We start from the raw sequence: 18324 nt of genomic DNA on the forward strand, positions 1-18324 counted from the left end.
TAACTCTAATGATAGCAAAAATGTCCTTCGTTTTAGTCTTTGGTAATTAATTTATTGCATAAGCCTTTGTGATTTTAAGTATACTTATTTAACTGGAAGAAGGACGTTTGAAAGTGTCACACAGAAGTGACGTCATCTAGCAGCAGCCAATAGAAAAGCACCTTCAGATGACGTCGTTCAAAATGCAACGCTGGGTAAGAAATTAGTTACTTTTCTCATTTTCCCATGGTGTTTATTAAATATTGCGCGCAAGCAGAGGTGGCAAAACCAGGTCCAGAAAGTAAAAACCCTATCACAGTTTTGGCTTTAACCCCAGGTGCTATCTAGCTAGCTAGCTCCCTGGCTAGCTCCCATGGTGCTCGTTTACCTGCTAGCTAGCATCAATGGCTAAAGCCAAACTGTGGCAGTGTCTATACTTTCTGGACCTGGATTTGCCACCTCTGTGCACAAGTAATACACATTTTAAAAAAGAAACGAAAAAGGAAACCAATACTGAAACTAACTAAAACTAAGCATTTTTTTTAATGAACTAAACTAATCAAAACTAACAGAACAACCCTAAAAACGAATTAAAAGTAACTAAATTATATTTTAAAAAAAATCTCAAAACGAAATAAAAACTAAATAAAATAAAAATTCCAAAACTATAATAACCCTGTTGTGTGAAGATCCCTCGCATACAATATGTAAGTAGTATCTGTATGCAAAAGAACACCTGGAAAGAGCTCTACACACAACATTTTGGCCTCAAAGGGTTTTCAAATACAGAAATCCCCCACCTCTGGTCAGTTTGTTCTCTTCATGGGCGCTAAAACAAAACAAAAATCCAACATTATCATACTACTAAAATCAAAGAGTAATGCATGTGGACTCACCATGTCACCCCAATAACATTAACGCAACATCTGTTGTGTAAGCCAAAATAAGGGGCCATCACTGAGAAGTGTGTTTTTATAGCTGTAGCATGAAAAAAAAAACGGTTGTTGAAGGGCAATTGTGTAACTACAGACAATTAAACACCTTCCTCAAATAGACTTTTTCCTTTCTGAAAAAGATGGGTAATCACATTAGTTTGACAATAAACTTCAACTGCTTCTTTTTGAAGATTTCATTCATTCATTCCTTTATCTAACCAGGTAAGAAACTCCTTGAGATTAAAAATCTATTTTCCAAGAGGCAACAAAAACATACAATCGTATTGACTATAGCTTCTGAACTGTTGCTTGTTGTGAAGTGAGCTGACTTGAGTTCACTGCCACCATCTAGCGCTTGTGCCTCCACCTCGCTATGTCCGGACTGCCACTGAATGTCACTTAAGTGGAAAATGTCACCATAATTCGGTCGTCACTTTAAAATGGCTCGGGGATGTTCCTTTAGTAGCAAGAACTGCCTGCAAGACCAGAGATCCCAGGCTATCTCTGCACTTATGTTGTTGTTTCAAACTAGTCCTTTGTTCAATGGCACCATGTGAATGATCACTGATGCTTAAAAATAAAAACAACTCTGAGAAAGCACAACTTCAAACGCTTCAGCACATGAGTTTTTCAAGAGCAGGCCCCATTTATAACAACACACGCACGCACACAAGCGCTCAGCATATGTGGCGCACGCATGCGTTTGTGTCATCAAATAATAAATTTTTGCTTGTTGCCTTATTTAGATCAATGTGAGGGATTAAATCTTAGAAGTACCTCTCAGTATGAAACAGTGCAGTTCACACCTACTATATATATATATATATATAAATATATGTATAAAATATACAGTATTGTGCAGGTGCACCTAAAGCTCTGGAAATTGTCACACTCTATTCTATTATACGCGTAAATGAGAATAAAATAAAATAAAGTACTCTATATTTTTTTAAACACTTGTACAACAGTTAAAATGTCAGTTAATGAATTACCTTACTACAGTTAATACAATTTATATGATGGCAACTTGTTTTGTTGTTGTTGTTGTTTACCTAATGAATTCTGCCTAGCAGCAATTGTTCTCAATTTTCCATTGGAAATGGGAGAACTTTTAAATATATAAAACAAACTGCTCTGGCGGGACTATGTGTGCAAAAGCTGTTAGGTAGGTCATGTGACCACCAAAAGTGGGACACACAAAAAAAAAGAAGAAGAAAAAAGCATGGGACAACAAAAGTTCGGCTGTCTCAGGTTTCACGAGCGGAGACGAACAAGGAAAGCTCTGCCAAGGTGGAGACAGAAAGTAAACTGATCTGTCCTAATCTTCATGTAACTTAATGCTTGTTATTTGGTCTCGATAAGCAGCATAGCCAATACAGGCCCTTCATTAATGCTTGTTATCTATCTTGTCCAGAAACCACATAGATGTTGCAAAAAAAAAAGAAAAAGTGTACGTATTCTTCAAAGGTTGTTTGCAATTGGGGAGGAATGTGCTTCGTCATGATGAGAAAGCAACTGAGCCGATATGCGGAGGAGATGAATTAGAGTTATCGTTTGAAATCAAAAGAGCCCATTTATGTGTGATATAAGTGTGAGCTGACAGTGGCAAATCTAAAAGTACGAGCCCCAAAGTTTCTGTGAGACAAAACTGGAGCTTATTGTCATCTCTCCGTTAACACATGCAAAAATGAAGCGTACTAACAAAAGAACAATGTAACCACTGTGGAACATGGAGGAGGCTTGGCTATGTTCTGTACCCTTGAATGAAATGGATAAAACGAAATCTGAAGATTCAGCATTCTGTGGAAGAAAATATGCTGGCATTACAAAAATTTGCAATATGAGCGCTCTGTGGTGGCACTGAACTCAAATAACTTAACCAAAAGCAAACAGTTTTAGATAGTGAACGATTCTTCAAAAAAGACTCTTCAAGATTATAATGTTGCTCACAGTTGAAGTTTAATGTTAAACTATAACAGCCGCATTCTATAACTTTACCTTGAAGTCCACTATCTTAATGCGAACACGTAATGGGAAATGCTATAGACGGGCTAACAAATAGCATCTATGTCACGATGTTGTAACACTTCAAGCTAGTGGTTCCCGACCTTTTTTTTCCACTAGTGACCGTTTCAGGTTAATATTTTTTGTGAACTGTCAACTATTCGTAGAGCATATAATACATATACTAGGGTCCAATAAATCGACCGTCTGATATGAGCTCTTTTTAAATGGTTAAAAAATAAAAAAAATAATATATATATATATATAATATATAAAAATCGGCAGATTGTTGAAGATTTATTTATTTATTTATTTTGGACTTTTACACATACAAATACTTTATAATGATATTCAAATACCCCCCCCCCCAAAAAAAGAGGTACAAATTGTCCTTTTTTTGATGCATTAAAGTTCATTTTTCTCTCTGTAAAGTTAATTACCAAAGCACAAAGCATCATAAAACTGTTTAATGTTCTGCCTGTAATTTATATATTGTTGTAACTTAGCTTTAAGGACGGACCAAAAAAGAAGTTACTTTATTCATTATATATTTTTTTAATTAATCAACCCATTAATCGGTGTACGAATTCTATTGTCTCAAATATCCTAACCGGCTTAAAAAGAAATCCGTAAGCACACCTAAATACACAAATGATCTGCATTTGCCTGTCAATAAGAAAGCACTGTGGTGTTTACAAGGAATATAAAGCACAACATGTGTTTGCCAGCTGTTTTTTTCCCACAGTCCTCCTCTTGGTTTGTTTTGCTCGAGGCCCCATAGTGAGTGTTCTCCACACTTATTAGTAACATATTTAAAATATGCCTGCCAAGTTTAACGAGCCTCTAAGCTCTATTTCTTCTTAATTCTGGAGGAAAACAAACAGAATGGCATCTGATAAACACTCTGTATTGAATGTCATGTCAAATCAGGCCTTTGCAAAGAAATATTACCTTTGCATTCACTTCATCTTGTGACAACGGCATACGTTGCACACTCCCATTGTTTGCATAGCAATAGTTTCCTGCTAGAGGTCATCCTGTCACATGACACCATAGCCTAGCTACTTTCCGTCTGAGACGATTTGACAGGAACACAGGACACAATATTAGATACGCCATAAAAATCGACTTTTGTTTTATTACTGTTGGTACTTTGCAGTGGTTGAAAGCAATGAGGATTGTGGCTAATGTTGATTATGGCCAGTCAATAACGGAGAGCTAGCTGCCTCATTAGCCCTTCAAACTCAAGCAAAAGTCTTAGAAATAGCTTATTTATATATATATTTTTTTTTATCCCTGTGAATCATTCCCATGTGGTCCAATGTGTCCGAATGTCCTTCCTCTTATGCATGCAGTGCGTCATATCGGACGTTCCTCTCCTGGATGTGACTCAAGGACACGCTGCATTGATGCCATGTTGTCACCTGCACTGCATTGTAAACAGTCGGAAGAGGAAGGGATCAATAAGAGGCGCGAGAGAAAGGGAGGCTGTCGTGACATCATATCAAATCTCAGTACATCATCCGTCCACCAAAGTATGCTTGCTTACCTTGATTTCAATGTATATGTACATATATTATTATATGATTTGAATATGGATATGCCTGGCTGTTTGTTGGTACAGGGGATCTAAAAAGTCTACACACCCCTTTTCAAATGCCAGGTTTTTGTGATTAAAAAAACAAACATGATATTTAATTTAAAAAAATGTTTGACCTGTCATATGACCTATTTCCTATACAAATCAAATACAAATATTTTGGAGAGGGGAAGTGAAAATGAACAAAGTGGATAATGAGGTTGCATAATTGTGCACACCCGCTTGTAACTGGCATGTGTTAACTCACATTTAAACTCATGTAAAATGGGTATAAGTCCATCTGCCTCTGTTCTGGTAAGCTTTACCTGACATTACTGACTGCTATTTGGAACTGTACATAATTCCCTCTACATTGTCTAAGGTCCCAGTTTCAGCCAAGGAAACACAGTCCCAAAGAATGATGCAACCACCACCCTGCTTCACTGCACGGATGGAGTTCTTTTGGTGATGAGCAGTATTGTTGTTTTATTGTGCTTGCACCAAAAATACCTTTTGGAATTATGGTCAAAACGTTCAACCTTGGTTTCATTGGACCACAACAAAATCTCTGGGAAAATTTGTTATGATGCAAAAGATGGATGAAATGGATGGACGTTCTATAGCCTCAGGGGCAAATCACTGATTTGTAAGTCTGGTGAATGTGTGTGTGTTTAAAAAAAAAAAAAAGAAGTTTTAATAAAATAAAATAAATAAGTTTTAATTTAAAAAAATAAGTTTACATCCTACACAGCTTTTACAAGATACTGTCATAAATTGTTGTGCGGTTCATAAGGAGGTTTTTTTTTCAATCTTATTCTTCAGGAATCTTAAGTTTGATATGACCAATTTAAGTGATTTGAATTACGCTTTGAGTCAGTTTACCAAAAGTTAGCAGGATAGTTTTGGCAACACTTTGCTGAAGTTTATTGGGTCAGCAGAGGGCAGGAAGGACATGTGACCTGTCGACTTAGGAACAAACAAGGAACACTCTCTTCCCTGCAGGCTGCACTGAGCCAGTACAAAACCGCATGAGGACAGAGCGCTGATTCGCTGAGAACCTCACACCCTTCTTGCCACACCCTCTTTTCCAGTCCAGGCTTTTTAAAGACAGCCCTTACTCTGCAGTCATTTGATCTGACTTGACTGGCTCTCTTTAATGGAATCCTGCTCTGCTCTCACTCACAGGTCCTCTTTGTATGGGAGAGGACAGAGTGAGAACAAAAAGAGCAGTAAGGGAAGTAATAAAGTACAAATACTTTGTTAGTATTGTTACAGTAATTAGGTACAGTTTTCAGGTATCTTGATATGAAGGCTTGTTTTTTGATCACTTTTTTAATTTTTATCCCTATATTTGAAAACTGTCAACTCCTTACTTTGTCAAAACTTAGGGTGACCAGATTTTCAAAATTAAAAACCACCAGGAACTATATTTATTTATAACAAATGTAATCGTTAGTTACTAGTCAGTCTGGTAACCAGTGGTTGTGCTAATGCTAAATGCTAACTTGGTTGACATTTCAATAGCACTAAAAAGTCCAATACAATTAAGCACATTTTTGTTCCTCCTTTTACAACGTTAGCAAAGTTATTGGAATGTGTCATTTTGATAGCATGAAAGTCGAGCCAAGCTAACTAGCTTGCTCAACATGGCGACGTAATGTGATTTTTTTTTTCCAGCATGAGCACTATGTAGGCTATTGTAAGTTTATGAGTAACCATTATCTGTGCAGAGAAGTTATTTTTCCATTGTGACAAGTTATTGAAAAGTAATTCACTGACAGTTTTACTTTTGTACTGAAGCCCATTTCAGAGTCTCCTTCTTTTTTTTTGTTACTTTACAAACAAGTACAAGAGTTCAATCTGCCTGATTGCCATGAGTCTTATTTGTATGTTACTTCAATAACACATATGAGAACACCGTCCTAGAACACACTACAGCTTTCTTTCTGTGGTGGAGGCATGTAATGCCAAGAATGTTTTAATAGTTTGGGATGTGAAATACGCAAGCCGTTGCTACAGTTAACATGCTCAACACAGGGGCCTTTAGAGGGTAACTAGAAAAACATGTAAAGACACAGCAACGGTCTTGCTCCTGGGTCAAATGCACATTTAAAAAAGGAACAAAACAATTATGTGATGAAATAAGTTGGATTTATTTTTTATTTTTTTGCCTGAACATATCGTATCTCTGTCACACACGCTGATTTTTGATTTTCTATTATCTGTCAAAAGCTGTGACTGGTTGGAATCCAAAGCAGGTGCAAAGCCCCAATTCTAATGAGCAGGAACAATAGTAATACATAAAAGTACAAAAGAAAAGATTAATAAACATATAGGACGGCATGAAAATCCCATAATTTACAAGGAGAAATATAGGCCTATAAAAAAAAAAATCCAATATTAGACGAGCCGGGACAGAATGTAGCACAACCAAATGGCGACTTTTTATCTTGACAGAAAATGTCTTTGTTACTGTAAAAGTTACCTTTTTTACTTTAAAAGATTACACTCTTAAAACTGACGGGTTAAAAGTATGGAAGTTAAGCGTCCTAAATTCCGTTGAAGGTCAAATATTTAGTAACAAAATGGCTGCTCTGAAAATATCTTATATAATGCCATGGGACAATTAAGCTTTGAAGATCACTGCTTTCTAACACTCTGCAAATCACGTGCTGTAGTACTGTACTATTCATACCCATGACTCATAAACATTAGCGTGTGCATTGTCACGGGGCATCACAAGTGATAATGTTTTATGAGTTTGTTAACTTGAGGTTGGATCACCTTGCTTGTGCCTCACATCACATGTTGCCTTTCACATGACTTTATCTTTGCGCATTGGGAATAAACAATGCCACAGGCTTGATCATAAATATTCCCAATTACTGTTTAAATGATTGAAGGGAATCTTATAATGAGCTACGGCAAAGATGATTTTTGCTGACAAGAAGAACCTGTTTGTATAGTTGAAAAAGTTCTCCATGATAATAGTGATGTCATTTTTATCTAGTGGTGGCTCTTGGTCAAGGAAGGAAGGTTCCATCCTTGGATAACAAAAAATAAAAAATAAAAAATAAATCTTGGGCCGCAGTCGAGTAGTCAACCCAAAAATGTGTTCTTCACAATAATCTGTTCTATGCAACGCCACTAATCTCAACACGGTATCCTAACTGCTATTGCATTTGTGGAATATGAGCTTAGCTGCAAAATCTACGTATTTTTATTCATCTCATGGGGCGGCTATTTTGCCACTTTTAACATTTTGGTCCAAGATATGCAGCTGAAGCGGCCACAGAGCGGTCTACTGTGTAATTTCATTTTATTCATTCTCAATCAATCAATCAACTAATCAATCAATCAACATTTATTTAACCTGGATGAATTGAAATGAAGTTCAAGTCAAATCTCTAGACAAATTCATTGCAGACATATTCCCATCTATTCTCATTCTCCCCTTAATGCTTCACTTCATCCAAAGATTTCCTTTCTAATAAACATCTTCATAATTTGACTCCCGCAATATTGCCAAACAAACTCCCTCGTTGGCCAGCACTATTAAAGGATTCTCTTCTGCCTAAGTAAGTTCTAAAAGGCATTTAAGCTGCCGCTGCTGTTATTAGTATTCTAGTCTCTCAATATTAAAACGCAACAGGCTTCCCATTCACTGAGGTTGTCCATCATGATGAAATGAAGTACAGTGAGCGTTTAAAATGAAAGCAGAAACCCTCCCCTCCCCCACTTCATTCCCTCCCGCTGTGCTCTCATGGAAGCCTAATCCCTTTAGGGATCATTCATGCTGGCTCTTTGCTGCAATATTGTATGGATTGCTGTCATGTTGATTAGATGCCTGCTGACGCACTTGACCGCTATATTGTTGTGCAATGTGGAGAGCCGACATGACTGTGCTCTCCACTGAGAAGAACAACAGGTGGAACTGGGGACTACTGTACTTAGCGTGCTACAAGTACTTCTGCATGATCCTCTTCATGTGAACCAGATCCCGACTGCCCTAATCCTCCTGTTCATCTTCTGCAGCAGGCGGGGCTTATCTGCGGACGGCAACTTCATTACAACATTAGCTCAGATATATTTGTATTTTTAAAACAGTTTCCCTGTGAACATTTTTTGAAATAATTTGTTCCCAGGTCAGACTCTTGTAAGAATAAAGCCTTCCAGGGAAGTAAACTTTTTCTTTCCGAGAATATGTTCTAAGAGTCCCCAATTGTCTAAGCACGGTATTCTGCTTAATAATGTGTTTGTGGGAAATAAATGAAGCAGCAAAATCCCCCCATTTTTGTCTAACTCAGGCGGCGGCCATTTTGCCACATGTCGTCGACAGAAAATGACATAATAGCGAAACAGGATGGAAACGTGATTGGTTGTTAACTGTGATGTCATTTTGAGTCGACAGCAAGTGGCAAAATGGCCGCCCCCAGTGATGGATAAAAACGGGTGAATTTTGCTGCTTAACTCATTCACTGCCATTAACGGCTATGGATGTCAAAAATTCATTTGAACTATTTCTATTAGTTTCACTTTTTTTCACCACTTTTGTTAACACAAATGTAAAAAATGTAATCGTCTGACGCCCCTAATTTTTTATTATCTTTTCTTGTTCTTTTTTAATTAGCGGCATCAGGCGATTATTATTTTTTTAATTGCAATTAACCACATGACTTCACTAGTTAACTCAAGATTAATCACAAATTGTATATCTGTTCTAAATGTACAATAAAAAAATTCTAGGGTTTCATACTCTTGTTAACAAAAGTGGGGAAAAAATGTGAAACTAAAAGAAATAGTTCAAATGAATTTTTGACGTCTATAGTCGTCAATGGCAGTGAATGAGTTAATGCATATTACACAATTAGAATACTGTGTTTAGAATAGTGGGGCGGCATAGAACAGTTATTAATGCTATATTGACCAAAAATTAATAGCATGAAGAAGGCAGGGAATTTTGGGTTTTGTATAAATAGGTAAAAAAGCAAACGCTAAACTTGAATGCATGTGAAGCCAAATTAAATGTACCAGCATCTGTGCTTTGTGCTATATAATTTCATCATCTTTTTTCATCAGACCTGAAATAATCTATCTGACAGGTGGTGGGCCCCCAGGTCCGACGCAGGGGTCAGATTGTCTAAGCCTGCCCCTGCGTTGGATGTGTCCAGACACAAGCCCATCCCGTGAGAACCGCGTACAGCTCCCCCAGAATGCAGACGCACACATTGATCTGTAAAGCCTGCCCAGCCAAGCATCCTTAATGGAGATGGCTGGCCGGGAAGCACCACAGGCTTCATACATTCAAATATAGGTGTGAGAAGGGGGAAGATGGCTACAAACTAGCCACAACACTATGGACACTTCCACAATGACAATGTCCCTTTTCCAGATCGGTACTCTCTCCTGTATCCTGGCTGATGGGCTGTTTATTTTTGGTGGTGTTGGTCGCTCTCCATGAACCCTACTGCCTCTTGTGTTGGTGTTGAATATGGAGGGACAAAGCCTTGAAAGTCGTGATGGGTCGCAGTGTGTTATAGGCATGCCTTGGCCTGGTCTGCCATCTTTGCTGACGATGCCTCCTCGATACAGTATGTGAAGTGGTCAGTTTCTTTGATCTCTCCCTGTAGGTTAGTCAGGGCTTCCTGTTTGTTGTTTGTTCACATGTTTCGGTCTTTGTCTTTGTTTGTTTTTTCTCAGGCCGGTCTTAGCTGCCTCTTCAGAGTCATGTTAGCTTTGGTTGTTTCACAGAGTTGTGTTAGTTTTGATTTTATGTTGTGTTGGTGAGAATCATCTGCAAAATCGAGGTCCTTCGCCCCACTTAGGTGGGTGTGACAATCAGTGGTACTTTTAACTTTAACTTGAATTCCTCTTTACTGTGACTGCGTGGCATAGGAAGCAGTTCAAAACTGTGAGCTGGTGCCACTACGGTGGAGCTTTTATGTGGGCAACCTCAAGCATGAAATACAATCTATTGATTAGACTGGAAATAGACATCACAAAGGAGAGGTTCATATTCGGGCATTGGAAACACAATCACTAGTTATAACATTGCTGACACTTGTACAATCAATACTAATGCTCTGTTTTGTAAATACAACTTTGAGATTTCCCTCTCATGTAATATCAGAAACAACCTTTCACACAGGTTTTTTTTTCTACAGCTCTTTTATTGTATAATTTACCTAATGTATCTTATGGCCAGTGAACTCACTAGTACTTAGTAATTGTAAACCGATTTAAATTAATTCAAACCACTAAAAAGACAACCTCCTTGGCAGAATAAAGGAGAAACATCGTCACAGGTTAGAAATAGTCAAGAATCTATGATGATGTACTTAACTGCAGAAATAATGAAACTTCTTTTTTTTATTTTTATAAATGAACAAATATTGCAGTATTATTGTAATGTACTGTAACGGAATTATTTTTTAAAGTGTTGGGGGGGGGGGGGTCAAACTACTGAGAACCAAGCAGAGTAAATGTGTGCTTTGTGACACGTTATGCAATTATGTAATTTACGAAAAATTTCTGTATTTACTCATAAACATACAAATGAAGAATTATTATTATTATATTTTTTTTCTCTTGCCAAATTGCTCAGTGGTGTCCTTTCTTAAATCTCTGTTGCATATGGTATAGAAGATCTGATTTTAGTTTAATTTTGATCACTGTGTTTTTTTATTTTATATATCCACTTTCATTTAGTTGACCCGTTTCATGAGATATTAGTTGATTTTAGATTTTATTTTCACTAAAGTTGTACAGTTTACAGGACACAATAATGGTGGGAAAAGTTTTGAAATTATTTTGCTAGGTCCCATTTATTATATCACAAAAAAATGGTAACAAGGGTGTGTAGACTTTTCATAACCACTACTTACATATAATATAAGTCCCCTCCAAAAGTATTGGAATGGCAATGTCAATTCCTTTGTTTTTGTTGTACAGTATACTAAAGACATTTGTGTTTCAGATCAAAACATGAATGAGACAAACTTTTAAATTTAAATTCATAGTATTTACATGTGTTAAACAATCCAGGACATAGCAACTTTTATATGAAACCACCCACTTTTCAGGTGCATAAACATACTGGAACATGTGGCTGGTGGGGGGTTTTCTAGTTGCACAGGTGTTGCCTTTGGGAATAATTGTTGAAACATTAAATAGTGCTTGTTTTTTGGTTTTGGGTTTGTCCTATGAAAACTGCATTTGCTGTTAAGCAAACATGAAGACCATAAATGACATAAAAGCTCCATCGTACTGCTAAAAAACATAAAAACCCACTAACTCCAAGAATGAATTATACATTTTATTTATTATTATTATTATTATTATTATTATTATTAAAAAACAGGCCTGCGTAAGGGGGGGTGGGGTGGTAAGCATGCACCTATTTACTAATTTGTTCTTTCTCTTATAGTGAGCGCCTATGGAGAGGATTATTGTGATATTTTTAGAGGTGCCAATTGAACGCAGTTTTGGCACATTATTAGCAATGTACATTCAGTGATTTAGATTGCAGAGAAAAAAGGGGCACTCCAAGATTAGTTCGTTATTTATTGATTTCTCCAAAACAAATTGCTCAAATTGAAAATGCACACAAGTTTCATTCTCCAGATCCAAAAACATGTTTTTGAGTAAAAAAATGTGCCATCTTGAGCACATAGTCCCTTCCGTTTGACATACTTTATGTGCTCAATGTAAACTGTTTAGTTGTGATTCTCAGTATCACAGCGTAGTTTGAAAACTAAAAACTGATGCGTCACACAAAAAGAGTCAAATACAGAAATGCTCGATTACACAGCTAGTCTCAGGCAATGAAGGGCAAAGAGAGAGGGCGTGGGACACACACCCTGAACCAACAACCATATTTGCACTTCCGCTTGTAGATTTGCTCTATTAGCATGACGTGTAACAATTCAGAGGGATTGCATAATTGCGATGACAAAAAAACAACTAAACGTGCCACCTTATTGATTGACTTCATTCTAATATACTTACTCATCAATAGGCTTTGTTTAATTGTTTAACAGCGGTCACACTGTGATTTTAATAAAATCTGACAACTGAACTGTTGCGCTACTGTATATTCAGGCGCTCATTAGTCATGTGTTATTGGGACCCCTGATGGCCAAACACTGCACTACATATGCAATTGTTTTCAACTGTTATGGAGCAAATACACCACTAGGAAGCGCTAGAGGAAAGGACCATAAATAGGTCATTTTAGAATCGGAGGATATTTTCTGTCCCACACATAAATTTTCCTTAAATCCATTCACAAAATACACAAGCATTCACCTGTTGTGTTAATTATTGCTATACAGAGACAAAATGCAACTGTAACGGTGATTCCTCAATAAATACCAAACACCTCCTGAGGACCCTCTAGATTGATGTTTTTTTCCTCTGGTCACAGCTTCTTGATGGCCAATTTACACGTGAAATACAATGGTGGAAAATGTTTTTAACCAACTTTCTGGGTATTACTTGTTTATATCTGCCGTGTAATTGTTAAACCGTTTTGTTCAGTACAGAAATATGTTAAATAACAGTAATGAAGTTTAAGCCTGAAGTTGTGTCTCTCAACATACACACAATCCTGTTACAAGTGAGCTACATGAAATTACATCATCAAGCTAATTGCACTGACCACAGCTAAGTGCTTTCCTTTATTTTTCAAATTTCTAACTATAATGTTTTGGAAGTATCACTCAAACCAACGCAATTCTGTTACATTATGAGAAAAATATGTTACCATCAAAGTTTTTATTTTCTTGGTCTATAGGTTTTGTGTTGACCAGTTAGCATAGCACCTAGCACAGCTAGCATTCAAAAACTCTAACATTAGCATTGATTTGTAACCCTGCTACCATAATTAGAGTAATGCTAAAATTAAATTAGTACTCAAATAAAATATAACTTAATTTAATTGTAAATTCTTCAGATGCCTTAGTATCAATAAAAGAGTAGCAGTAAATGTAGCACGTCATAAAATATATTATAAAAAGCATCCCACTGATGTTTCAATCCGATTTTGTAATGGGTTTTATTCTTGGAAAAATGTAAACCATCTAAAATAAACTGCCCATATTTCAAAAACGTTTTTTCCTAAATTGTCCAATTTATGAATCAGCCAAATACAAGATAGGCATACTGCTCAAAAATGTGAAATACTGTACACTCACTGAGCTAACATTAGCTACACCAGCAAAATTGAATGAGCTTCTTTTTTTTCTTTTTTTTTACACTGTCAGACATCAACCAATTAAACAACATGTTTATTACAGGAGTAGAACAGAACTAGACATGGAACAGAATGCGTTCACCCTTGGGTCAACTGTACGATGATACAGTAGGCCTATGTCCAAAGTGCGTCCAAAAACAAACAACAACAGAGTTGAACCTTAAATGGCCTCTAAAGACAAATGTGGCTGATGTGTTAATTACCTTTAGATCTGTGAGTCCCATGATGCACTGTCCTGATCTCATGATGTAACATCGTACGAAGCGTAGCGGCAAGTTAGTGCAATGTGTTAATCTGATGCAGCAGCTGTGTATCTTGTTTATTTTCGTTTGACTGCAGTGTGTGCGTGTGTGCGCGTGCACGCGCTCGTGTGTGCGTGTCTTCCTTTGTCGGTGTTAAGTAGTGTGAAAGTCCCACTATGTTACCATTGCATTGTCGACATTTGAACAGTTTACACTAATTAAGTAGTGTAATGTAATTGAGTTCTTAAACATTTTACAGTGGTTGCTTGAAGTATGAGTTTAATTCATTCCATGACCATGCTTGTAACTCAATACATTCGTATCTCAAATAATGTTTCCCCTTTGAAATGACTGGAAAGACCGTTAATCAGTCCCTCCAAAACGTATATATTTTAAATAACAAAAATAACACTTCATAAAATTGCATAACATAATAAATAGAATGCAAATGAACAGTTTGTGACACTTTTTTTTCTTTAATTGATTGCACATTGTGCTGCTGTTTTTACTGTTGGACAGCTGAGGGCAGCAAAATGAAGACAAACAGCTTTAATTGAAGACAGTCATGACCGCAGTACAAGCAGTTGTTCTTCACAGAGGATAAAGAATATGCCTGTGAGTATTATTATATGTCTCTATGTGTTGTTGCACTGTTAGTGCTGAAAGCATCATGACATTGCCACATCAATGCTATTGGTTAGTCCATCAAGGACATTTGAATTGTTAGTATTAAGTTCATCAACAGCTACTGGGAATGGCAATAAAACAACTTGAAACCTCTTTTTTTTACTGTTCACAATTTGTCAAACTGATGATTGAGTTGTGTTCAATGTCACCGTAAGGCGCATGCATCTCAAATTTGTCAACAACAAGAACAAAATGGTCTGAACGACAGCTCGTATCTAAGAAAAGTAATAAGTTGGGTCATTTGTATCTCAAGGCAGCACTTTACTTTGGCACGTCTACAACATCCTTATTTCACGCTTTGCACCGGAAAAGGGGAAGTCGTTTTACAATTATTCCGTTTATCTTGTGCTTTAGAGTTCCAGACCATTGTTGATCAAATGTTTAATTGTTCTAGAGATTCATCGTGTGCTTTCACAACCGCATTTTTTATTAAAGTCCTTTTAGGGAAAAGTAAAAAAGATTAGGAAAAAAGGACACCACACTGGATCCCTGAGCCGTTTTCTTTTTGTCCATCCATTTATGTAATTCATTCATCCTCACTAGGGTCACGGGTGTGCTGGAGCTTATCCCAACTGTTTAGTAGGCGGGGTGCACCCTGAACTGGACACCAGCCAGGAGGGACGTCCAGTTCTTGGTGCTGCACAATTCTCCACTTGACAAAGACTGTTAACTTTGTCCTATGGTATGCCTTGGAAATTCTTTTGTACTCTTCTCCTCAAAGCCTATTTGAACGTGAACTTTATTTGAGGTTAATCAGAGGCACTTAAAATGTTGGCAGGTATGCGTCGACTCTCATTGAACATGAGGTTGAATGTGACTGGTTAATTCTGACCGCTATTCATTAGCGGGTGTGCACACTTGTGCAACTGCATCATACAGATGTTTTTAATTTGACTTCCCCTCTCGAACAGAGACAGGTTATAGGTCGCATTCCTGGTAGAAAAAGTTTTAAATGGTTTATCTTGGTCTCATTGTTTTCTATGACAAAAACCTGGCATCCCAACCGAGGTGTGTACTGTACACTTTTTCAACTGACAATATGTGAGGGACATTTTGTGTACTCGCATGTCCTATATGACGTGTGTTGACGGTCACTTCCTAATGGTCTTTTGTCTTTTTTTTGGGGGGGGAGGCCCTCTGAGACTTTGAAACAACTTCGCCTGTCATACCGGATTGTTCAGCGTGTAAGGAGCTAAATAGGGGCCGCGCATGGGAGTGTGTGTTTATGTGTGTGTTTTGACAGTAGGGTCTTTACAAGGGCCAATGCTTTGATGTGATTTACAGCTGACCTTCTGCGAGCCCTCACGCAACCGTCTCGGACACAATGGGACAGCAGGTGTTTGTACACACAACGCATGTTCACAATTGCTTACGGGGATTCCTTAGATTTGACATCTAAATTTGTTTGCCCAACGTTTTTAAGATCAATAGTGATTTTCCCTATGAGGTGTCTCAAGTTGCCTAAATAAAGGTTAAATAAATTAAAAAAACAGTGATTGAAAACATTCAACAATTACAGGGTGCTTGTGCATGTGAGCACGCTGTATATCTACAGTTTGAAAACCTGGTACAAACTGTACGTGCTTTTTGACCAGTACGCTTGTCATGTTCCGTATCAGGACACACACATACACATTTCATTTCATTTCACTAAAATAATAATAATAATAATAATAATAATAATAATAATAATAATAATAATAATAATAATAATAATAATAATAATAATAATACAAAACCAAAGAACAAATGTTGAACAAATGAGTGATGAACTACAACTAATCGCCATGACAACAGCAAGGAACAAAAAGGTAGGGCCATGGCCAGGGACACACTGATGAGAATAACAAATAATATAGAAATAAATACAATATAAAAGAGAACATTCTTGATTTTATCGTGATTTTATGAGAATTGAGAAAAAAGTAAAAAGTCTCATCATAAAATGCTAATTTTGCAAGAACAAAGCTGTAATCAATCATTCTAAATATGTCACAAATCTCCAAACATTGTTTTTAATTAATATGCATATTTAAAAAAAAATGCATTTGTTTAATTTTCTGATTTACTTAAACTTATATCCCCTTAGGATAATTATGTAATCCAATATTACAAGCATCAAGGTGTCTCTATAGTATGTTAAGACATGAGGACTGTTGCGGAAGTAGTCAAGTTAGACTTTAGTGACCGACAACGCAATGGTCAGTGTTTTGCCACATGGACAACAACATCACTACTGAACACTTAGCAATGATTGTGCAAACGTTTGTGGATCTTCTTGAGAAACAAGTGCACATACTGAAATCAAATCACCGCTTGGAATTGAACAATTCCAAATTTGTCACCCAAAAATTCCCCATTCATTCTCAATGAAATATTCAACATAATAACATTTCAAATTCAACATGTCTAGCTATTTCAATTCAGCTTGGAAGCAAGGTTAAATATAAAAAAATATATGCATACTAAAAAAATCCACTTACAAAAATGTATTGCACATTTTTCACCAATATCATTCCACATGATTCCACTTTTTTTTTCATTCAGCTTTACTCACAATGTTTTTGCATTTGTTGTGTAGCTAAAAGGCAACAAAAAAACATTAGAAACAAATCTTGGTATCATGCAAAACACTTCTACATCCCTGCTAACCAGACATGGGCTGACATACCATTCGAGAAACACAGGAAATTGTCCGGGGAACTGAGATTTCCAGGGCCTCTCAAGTGTCTCATTAAAACTTAATTATCATTATTTGCAGTCCTAATTCACATGCTTAAAAACACATCAAAATACTTAATCTATCATGGCTGTTTTGAGTGCACCACCCTCCCTTGTCATGCAATGGACTAACCCATCTTCTTACTGCGCATGTGCAGACTCAGAAAAAGGGCTTAAAAGTAAACATGTTCAGTTATCCCACTGGATTAGAGACAACTCATGCTCTTGCCAGTTGCATTAGCGCCGCTGCCTGTCTACCTACACCTCAATCAAATACACCAAAATCACGTTTCACCACCTGCGCCACAATTTAGACCTGGTTCCAGCTGGTCTCGGGTTTAGTCTACCTTGAGGCACCAAATTGTCAGGTATGCTTGTAGCATGTCAAAGAAAACCCCCTCAGTCCGCCGGAAGGCCTAGCATGGTGCAGCCGTGGTCTGCCAAATTCCCAAGCACGCTAACTAGGCTTGAAAATCAAGATGTGCCAGTTTTTACAACCAAGCGCAGGTGAGCTGTCTACGAATATAGAGCCCTTCGTGTTATAGTAACACTCCATTACGAATAAGTCTTAAGATGCCATCGTAACAGCAATGACAATTGTCAGTTTGGTTACAGTGCTAATGCTAGCTTAGTGTTGCTAGCGCTGCTATTTTGTTGACGCTCAATTGCATTCTGTAATTGTTTATCGTGACAACACACTTTCATAATGCCATTTAGATCCACACATCCTACATTTGAGAGATGATTCACTTGTAAGATAATAATCCTCAAATAGGATTTTAAGGATTTAAGGAAATTTGAGAATTTCCACTCTTTTTAGGTGATGATAAACATCAACATTCAAAAATATTTTCAGTACGTGGTGGGTCTGATAACTGGATTTGGTTTGGGCCTCCAAATGACCAAATACGTCCCTGCGGCTGC

The sequence above is a fragment of the Leptonotus elevatus genome, chromosome 7 (assembly GCF_054856555.1).
Source record: "Leptonotus elevatus isolate MCC_2025b chromosome 7, RoL_Lele_1.0, whole genome shotgun sequence".
NCBI lineage: Eukaryota > Metazoa > Chordata > Actinopteri > Syngnathiformes > Syngnathidae > Leptonotus > Leptonotus elevatus.